This window comes from Amphiprion ocellaris, chromosome 13 (assembly GCF_022539595.1).
Source record: "Amphiprion ocellaris isolate individual 3 ecotype Okinawa chromosome 13, ASM2253959v1, whole genome shotgun sequence".
NCBI classification, from domain to species: Eukaryota; Metazoa; Chordata; class Actinopteri; family Pomacentridae; genus Amphiprion; species Amphiprion ocellaris.
This window is the reverse complement of record NC_072778.1, coordinates 34,692,966-34,702,910: the sequence shown is the minus strand read 5'-3', so window position 1 is coordinate 34,702,910 and position 9,945 is coordinate 34,692,966.

Here is a 9,945-nt window from a genome sequence, read left to right as displayed (position 1 = left end):
ACCCTGTAATATTCTTTCAGAAAAAGGTACAATGCAATGATTTTCCATAATTAAAATTCACCTAGACATAATTTCACATCAGATCATGTGTACTTTTTGACTTTTAAATGTATAATGAAGAGTAATTTCATGAGTAAAAACAATAAAATGACTTATAGCATATAATATTCATATAGATAGACGTGACTTGTATATTAAAAAAATAAATATTGTGATTATACACTGTCTAAAACACATTCATTCAACATTATTGTTGTGAAAACGTTCACTTTAATTCAATTTTATTTATATAGCGCAGAGTCACAACATGTATCATCTCCCAATGCTTAACAAAGTAAGATACAGACCTGATGAATTATAAACACAGAACAGAAAACCCAACAATCCAGAGATGCCTTTGGATTCCCTATGAGCGACGGTGGGAAGGAGCACCTGTAATTATATGAGAAAACACTGAATTAACAAATAAATCCACATAAAATTATAAAACCAACACATTTTCATATGCTAATTGTCACCAATTGTATCTAATTATACAAATATATTTACAATATTAAACTTGGATTTAATAGTAAATAAAATATTTGTGAAATTAAAATGGAAATTTTAGGGTTTTTCACAGTTAATTTTTTCATAATATTTTACAATATGTGTTTAAATTCATCGATGATTTTTATAATTTTGTTGATATTTTTGTGTATTTCAGAAATATGTAAAAACTCAAATAAAAGGGGAAAATTTCACTAACTTGCAGACTTTTTTTACAGTGTTGTTTTGGGGAAACTTGTTGCAATGACTTAAACCCTCTTGTCTCTTGGGAGGACGTTTATTTTCAGATTCTTTTGCAGATTTACAAATGTGAGTGCACAAATAGAATTTAAGAGATCAGGTCATAACTGTACTTAGGCATTAATATTAGCTCTTCCCTTCTTCCCACAGTGCATAAAGCAAAAGAAGAGCAACCTCTGAAAGGAAAACAGTAAGTCTCTGTGAACAAGACATTTTGTTCTGTACTCTGACGCTGAATTCTTGGAACTGTTTAACATATTATGACCACTTATGACTGGCTGGCAACCAGTAGATGCCACAGTAAATATATTATCTCTAATTAGATTTTAAAAAACAAACAAATGAACTAAACCAGATTGATTTATTATAGAAAAACTAAAAGAACTGTTGTTTGTTTACACTGTGTGTCAAAATTGCTTTTGTAGACGGAGTTAATGTAGTAAAAGGGCAAATTCAGTGATTTTACAGGACAGCATTTATCATTTAAAAGCGCAGCCCATGAATATCACAGGTCTTTTAGGCCAATTTTTGTTAGAGAGGATACATTTTATTGTTGCTCTGTCATGACATTTATCCCATTAAGGTCACTGATGGAGAGTTTTGATTTTTTTTTTTTTTTAAACCTTTGAACAAACCCAGTCTCTGTCTGGAATCCCTTTAACATCCTGAAGACAAATGAACGCCTCAGATAAAAATATTTCCACAACTGTTTCTATTCATATGTTTGGTAAATTTGCTAACCCGATGTGTTAAGTTGCAGAGCAGTTTGCACAACCTTTAGTTAGGCATTTTTCTAGCGACAAATCAAAGTGTCTTCCTGCCATGCCCATTACTGTTCCTTCATGCTGAGTGCCAAACTGCACCCCTGCATTCAAAAAGTATCATCAAAGTGTTTTTTATTTGCGGGCGTATAACGCTTGCATGCGGTTGATATTTAGAGGGTCTTATGATGATCGCGTGAAGAGCCTAAATGTACATCAGTCAGCTTTCCAGAAATAAACACAATTCAAACAGCTTATTTTCACCTCTGAATTGTGAAATAAATAAAAATAAAATAAGATTAATCTTTATGCTGTATTGATCCTGCTGGGCCCAGTGGGCTTTTGGAATTAGTGCTCACCACATCCACAAGGAGAGCGCTCACCTCTCAGTGGCATCTGAGGATTCATACAGTGTCTTTGGGGTTTCAGCATTATCAGTATGCAGCACACATGCCTGCAGGTCTGCAAATAACTCTGTGGCATGAACCCCCCACCCACCCCGCCACCCCACCCCTTTGTTGATCTATACTTTATTGCTATATTTATGAGTAATACACAGGCTCCAGCGCAGTCGTTCCAATCAACCAGGGGTTGTGCAGATTTTTTCCCCACTAGCTGTAAAATTTAATGAATAATTTGAATACATGCTGATGCAGATGGAATGAGGGGGTCAAGTGGGTCCATTTGATTAGTTTTTAAGTATACTGTGCTAAAGTTCCATCCTAACATATTCTACACTTATTTCTATATATTTAAAACTGTATAAATCTGAAATTTTCAAACTCACCTGTTCAAACATGAACATATGTCCATCATCTATACACCGCTTAATCCTCATTAGGGTTACGGAGGGGGCTGGAGTCTATCCCAGCTGGCTTAGGGTGAAGGCAGGGGACACCCTGGACAGGTCACCAGTCTGTCAAAGGACTACATATAGAGACAAACAAGCACTCTCACATTCACACCTACGGACAATTTAGAACCACCAATTAACCTCAGCATGTCTTTGGACTGTGGGAGGAAGCCTTAATATCCGGGGAAAACCTACACATACACAGGGACAACATGCAGACTTCATGAAGAAAGATCCCAGGCCCAGGTTCTTCTAGCTGGCAGCTGGCGACAGTGCTAACCACCGACCACTGTGCAGCCCTCAAACATGAACATGTGGAACACAGTGATTCAAGATAGCGTCTTTCTCAGCCACCTTCAAACATAATCCTCTGTGGACTTAGTTGATTTCATCATGGAGATATGGGCAAGCCCTAAGCTCAAAGACAAAGAGAAATCAATAACAATTTTTGACATCACAGGGGAATAGTTTGTACCTGACACATAACTATCTTTATTCAATTATGTCATTCATCCACCTTAAAATGTCCCTAAAATGAATGTCTCTGATACCAAGTCCACCAGATAGGATATAAGCACAGTATGGATACATTTTTTTTTAAAAACACCCAATGTGTTTAAACAACTGCATATCTCACATCCAGGGTTACTATCTTAGTATTCTTGTTGCTATCTGAGCTGAAATAGGAAAGAACAATAGGCAAAATTGTCAGTCTTTAACATTTCTGCGCCAGAAATTTATATTCTCTCCAGAAATATGTTTTCCATTTCTATTTAATTTGATTAGATATATAAAAACCGAACAGTAAACACTGACATACAAAACATTTCCGTGGCAACTGCACAAAATGTTAGCGTTTATTTATACTTCTTGGAGACATGATATGATGACCTAAAACTGTGTGTAACAGAAATATTATTTTGTGCTTCAGGGCAGAGTGAATATATTTTGTGCAGTAATAGTACATCTATATAAACACCAACCAGGCGCAACATTAACATTAATGGAGTGTGTAACATTGACCTTCTCATTAAAATGCAACGTTTTTCTTTGAAAGTTGCATTGGCGTTCATGTGGATGTTGCTTTGATATACCACCCACCTAAACAGCGTTGCAAATCAAACACAAACCACCATGGCATCGGCTTTTCCCGACAGTTCTAGTCAAGAATGTGGCTCTGTAATTGCTCGAGAAACATGACAAGAGCTCAAGGTGGCGACCCAACTCCCAAACCCCAATCTGATTGAGGGTCATGCTGAACAAGCCTGATCCACCCTCAGGATACAATGGATTTGCTGCCAAAATCCTGTTGCCAGACACCACAGGACACCCCCAGAGCTGCTGTGTTCATACCCTGACAGGTCAGAGCTGTTTTGGTGGCACAAGAGAACCTTGACAACGTAAAACTGGTGGTTTTTGTTCATCTGTGGATATAAATATGTATATAAACACTATACATATAAGCGTGTGTCTGTATATTTGCAGAGTACCAGTTAAAATGTGCATGTTTTCCATAATTAACATTGTTTGTAGTAAAAAGGAATCCATTTGAACATAAAAGGCTCCTCTTGCTGTTGGCACTGCAGTAAAAGCTGGCACTGACTCAGTCACTTAATATGCATGTATTTCCACCTACTGGTCAAGTGATAACACTGCACACCATCATCGTCCTTTCATGTTTCAGCCTATGATACAAATCTAAATTACTGCTGCAAAATAGAGATTTGGGCCGATAGTAGACACGCATGTAAAATTTGAGCATATTTATATAATAGATTGCAGCCAGTGGAGCATATCACAGGCGGCCTCTGGGGTTTATGATGGTTATAAAATCAGGCTGGTTCAGGCCTGAGTTGATTTGTGTCTCTGTTCTCAGGTGTTCCAGCGTGTGATTTGTCCAGGACATCCCTTTCTTGATCCGTGCTGCAAATTTTCGTCTCAAACAGGATGACACAGCATACGAGCCATTCTTGCAGTGCATTTTAAATTGAGCCTGTCATCTAAACCTGCTCTGATGTGCAGTTACTGGGAATAAAACAGGTGGTGCCTCCCCCTCTTGTGGTTTGATGCAAAATTACATTGGTTAGTTAGAGCTTCTAACTGTGTTCAGTTATTAGAGATAACCATCCTGAAGCTGAAGCTGAGCTGTGTGTCAGAATCTGCATTTCATGAGGAGGGAGGGAGAGTAACTGCGTGAATAGCAGCGATGTTTCATCTCGGCAAAACATCGGCGACACTCTCCCCTGTGAGTATAATGTAGAGTTATGTGACTAGCTGTGATCATGAAGACAATGTTTGAGAGGAAAGAGAAAGAAATCAATGTCAGGATTGAAGTGGTTGCCTTATTTCCTTTGGAGTGCAGTGTATTGCTGATTGAGCGTTCAGACCCATTCAGAACCAAGATTGCTTCTCCTCTTTATAGGCAGCTCCAGCTTGGATTGACTCTCAGTCTCACGATGCTGGTAAAAATAGCTTTATTCTCAACAGGCTAGGTTTAATTTAGCAGGCCTGTGTCTCCACAGTGGCAGCTGATGGGTGGAAGTGCATTCATACAGGAGGAGCAGACAGATCATAGATTTAGAGAACTGCAGGTACTGTACAAGTTTCATAAAGAAAACAGCAGTTTGCAACCGCTGTGATCACTATAGCAGAACAAAAGCCAGCATACAACTTTGCATTGTTTGCATTTGTGCGCATGTGAACAGTTTCCTCTACCTTTATAGGTTATTGTGTATGTGTTTTTCCAGTGACGGTGAAGACAAGTGTTCAGAGTAGCAAATGTTTCCCCATGCGTTCAGAATTTTCTTCTTTAATCTCCTCCAAGGAAGCTCCGGGGCTTGGCTGCAAAGCATGGGTGCCTGTGTGAGTTATGGCATGCCAGCTCTTCAGGAGGGTTTAGAAGAATGGCTGAAAGAAGATTTCACCCAAGAACACGCTAATAGTGAAAACTTATCACATCACTGTGCAGAGCAGGAGAAGTCCTACCTGGTATTAAAAAGCCATAATATAGGACAGACAGTATCGTGCACGGGGGAGCGTGAGTTCCCAGGGGTGACGGTAAAAATGCCACACAAAAGTATATTTTTCTCTGGTAATGAAATGATGAGCAAGGACACCTGGATTCATTCAGTTTTTTAAATCTCCCTGAAGGCATCAAATTCATGCATTTCTTTTTCTTTTCCACGTGTGTGTTTACACGATCGTGCACCCTGGTGTGTTTATGTGTGAGCAGGGTGTGTGTGCTGGTGCATCAGCGGGTTGAAGCTATGTGGAATCAAATTTATCAAAGTCACTGGAGCATTGTGATGAAAGCTTTGTGAGGGAATTTCAACCATGACTATAGCCAGGCTCCATGCAAAGTCACGAGTTTTCTGTCGCTTTTTAATGAAAATTCTCCCCAGCTATTTTGCTTCACAGAGTCTCAATATAGCTTTAACCTTTGGTGTTTATACTGTCAGCTGAATTGGCCGGTGCCATCCGCTGGGTGGGCTGTGAGAATTAGAATCATCCAAAAGTTGTTTAGCCCTGCTGAGAATCCGTCCAGGCGTCTATCTATCGCCGGAGTCCCAGGAGACAGATTCTCCATATTCAATTTGTATTTGTTTCGTCCAGTTTCCATTTGGAAGCTGATTGACTCAGTGCTTCCCCATCCACCATAATCACCAAATAATTTACCTTGTTGTTATCAAGAGGCAAATAATGGAAAAGAAAATAAATCTAAATCTCAGCTTTGTTAGGCCAGAACATTACAATCAAATGCTCGGATTGTTTGTTAAGGGATGAAAAAAGCAAAAGGGAAAAGAGAATACTCTGCATGTGTTACTCATTTGTGTGATTGGTTTCATGGTCTCCTCTCTGTGTTCTGTGTTTTCATGTCCAAATGGCTTCCAGTACCGACAGCCAGACATTTATTTACAATAGCTGAGCACATTACTGTAAATGGCATGACTGAGACTAGCTATGATGTCCTCTGCTACTTGCAGAATGATCACAGCCCATTGCCTATGCATTTACAACCTCCAGGTAGACATGATATACAATTGACATTAACTCACTGTAAATGGACCGCAGTAAACACATTCAATAGCCTTGCACAATAGCCTTGTGTCAGTTCATGATGGATGATTCGCCATCAAAATTATTTTTGATGAGATATTTGCTCTACCAGTTTTTATGGTGCAGGTCTGACCACGTTGGGAGTCAGATTGCAGCTTTGAATATTCCAAAAAAGAGTCTGCATCAGTAGTGTACTATGACTGATCATGTGTCATCTCATTTTGATTCATTTTTCTTCTGTCTACCTCTGACACACTGATGTATCCTGTGTAAACTGATGTGGAACTTCATTTTCAGCTGTGAAAAGTTTCAAACAGCCTGTAATTATTTTCAGAATGGTTAATCAGTGCAGAGATAATGCAATTTGGTGTATAACTGCAGTTCCATCAGGTGTGCGAGTCACCAAGCGGAGACAGAAAAACAGCTTCATGTCATACATGGCAGACGCACAACTGAGCGCAAACAGAAAAAGCATCACTTTCTCTCACCTTTTTCCAGGTTTAATATAGCACATTCATATCATTCTCCCGACAGATTTCACAACACATCATATTGCACTGATTGAAAACCCAGTGATATATTTTCACATTTATATAAGTCTTGCGTAACATGACGGTTCTTGGGTTAAAAATACTTCACCTCATCATTATGTTCTGTACAATGTTAAAAGTGCTAATCACTCACTAATCATTTTCTCCTACATTCTTGGATGTACCAGACTCCTTACATCTACCTTCATGCACACATGTTTGCTGCACTGCTATAGCACAAGTCCTGACAAAAGCATTGCTTTCTCCCACTCATACCCCTGGCTATCATATCTGTATTTGAACTCTGGTCCTCTGCTGCTCAACATTCCTGTCCACTCTGCCTTCACCAAATTTGCATTTCAGTGCAGTGCAGCAAGGAAGGTCAGAGGAAGAACATACTGTAAGCCTAGCAATGAGCAAAGCAGTGTCAAAGATATTCCTTCAGCTCCTCGTGGTCATCTGGCTCTAATTCAATTGGCCCAGGATTGTTTTTTTTTTTTCTTTTTAAATAGAGGATCAATGTATAAAATGCAAAAGACTGATCCAAAATTGGCAAACTTAAGTGTGCAGGTAAAGTAAAATGTTTGCAGCTACTTTCCACTGTTACATATATACACACACACACACACGAGTGAGTTTTATTAAAAGCCTGACTCTCTATTGCCTCAGTTTAGTCAATCACTACATGTATTATTAACTATGCCTTGTTTCCAACAGCGTTGGCCGAGTTAATAGCACTGCAACATAATTAATGCATGATGAGTTTTGTAGACAACCACACACACTGAGAAGGTGCATCTAGCTGAATGCTCTGCTCTCATTTACACTATCAGAGTGTATAAATTCTAATCAACAGAAACACACAAAATGGGAAAATAGAAAAGGCAAAATCAATTCCAATCAGCAGGATCCTGACCTAATGCTAACTACGAGGCACTGAGACTCTGGCGCTAACTGTGCCATCCCTGATTTCGAACAAAGTAAACAACATTTTCAGCTCAGGCTGTGAAGTCAATCTGAACAGAAAGACCAAAGAAAGGCCACATCATAAGAGTAAAGTCTGCTACCTGGTGGCATTGATTGATAGCAATCACCCTCCATTGCAGAGTATGTAGTACAACAGGCTATGATTAATAGGATGATGTTAAAGTAACATGTCTAGCTTGTAGCTGCACTTTGGAATCACCTCCCAGCACAGATTGAACATGACAGGTCTTTGGACTGCGAGAGAAAATCAAAGTATATTGAGAAAACCAACACAAACACTGAGGCAAGATGCAAACTCTGCAGGAAAATGAATTAGGGCAGAAACTAAAAACCATTTAGAGGCTTTCTTGATATGAGATGCTGATTCTAACAGATGACTGGCTAAGAGAAAATTGCTATTGTCAATTTGGACCTGGAATATGGGATTAAATTTGTGTCATAACAATTTAGGAACTCTCCCATGAAACAAACAAAAATAAACAAATTGAAAGTGACCAGAAATAAATTGAAAGCAAGAAAAACATCTGAAACTTATAACTTTGTGTATGACATTCTGCATTTTTCCGTTTCAGTTCTGACAAAAAGCAGACACCAGCCATTTCAAGCCCTCCACATGTTGCCATTTTCAAAATCACCTTTGCTTCAGGAAACAACAACAACCTGCAAGAAGCAACCTACATGCTGAAAATATAAAGTTTTGCTGAATGGAAGTCAGGAAGGCCTGCTTTGTTGTTTCAGTGAATTAGCCATTTCCCTGTGTGAAAATCTTCTGCCAAAACAAGTCCCTCCATTTTGCAGAGGCACCACCACTGCATCCTGGGCTTAGCACCGCCCAAGATGAACGTTATTGGTTTAAAGAAATACAAACACACTAGATATTTTTTCATATTTTATCCCACTATAGTGGAAAGGTAATGGGTTGCATTCAGACCACTCTCCAGCACTGATACACTGCTGTGGAGATAGATCTGGCTATGCAAGACTAGGGCAGGTATTAGCCCGCAGCACTGTGTCGGTATTGAGAGACCAGCCAATGGACTGGAAGGACAACTAATGATTTTCCCCATCTACTTTTTCTATTTCTCAGAACAAGCAATCATACTACAAGGTAAGAGTCTTCTTAATTTCCTTAGGTTATTATTAGTAATTGTAATTAACCATGTCAATGCATTGGCAGCTGAATACATTATGATAATGTGATGCCATAACATCATGTTTATTGTTTGTTTGCGGCTTGATCGACTGCATGCTTACTGAAGTCTATTACTATTAATCTGAGAATATGAGCCACAGCTGCTGATGCATCTGCCTCCTCAGGAGGAGGTGCTGTACAACAATCCTCATCCCGTCCTGTCGTCATGTTGTTCTGGGAAAACCAAAGAGGCAGATGCTGCATCAGCAACTGAGATTCACATTCTCAGATTAATAGTACATTAGCTTTAGTTAGCCTGTGGCTGATTAATGTAACAATACTAATAATCAATCAATCAATCAATCAATCAATCAATCAATCAATCAATCAATCAATCAACCAATCAATCAATCAATCAATCAATCAATCAATCAATCAATCAATCAATCAATCAACCAATCAATCAACCAATCAATCAATCAATCAATCAATCAATCAATCAATCAATCAATCAATCAATCAATCAATCAATCAATCAATCAATCGGAGTTTATTTGTATAGCCCTTTATAACAGCCCAAAGGGTGACCAAAGTGCTTCACAGTAAAAAAACAAGAAAATAACTTAAAAATGATACAGTAACTTAAAACAGGACAAACAATCACACTCGTACTCGTGACTACGGGCAAATTTAGAATGATCAATTAACCTCAGCATATTTTTGGACTGTGGGAGGAAACCAGAGTACCCAGAGGAAACCCACGCATGCACAGGGAGAACATGCAAACTCCATGCAGAAAGATCCCGGGAAAGCCGGGACGTGAACCAGGGGTCTTCT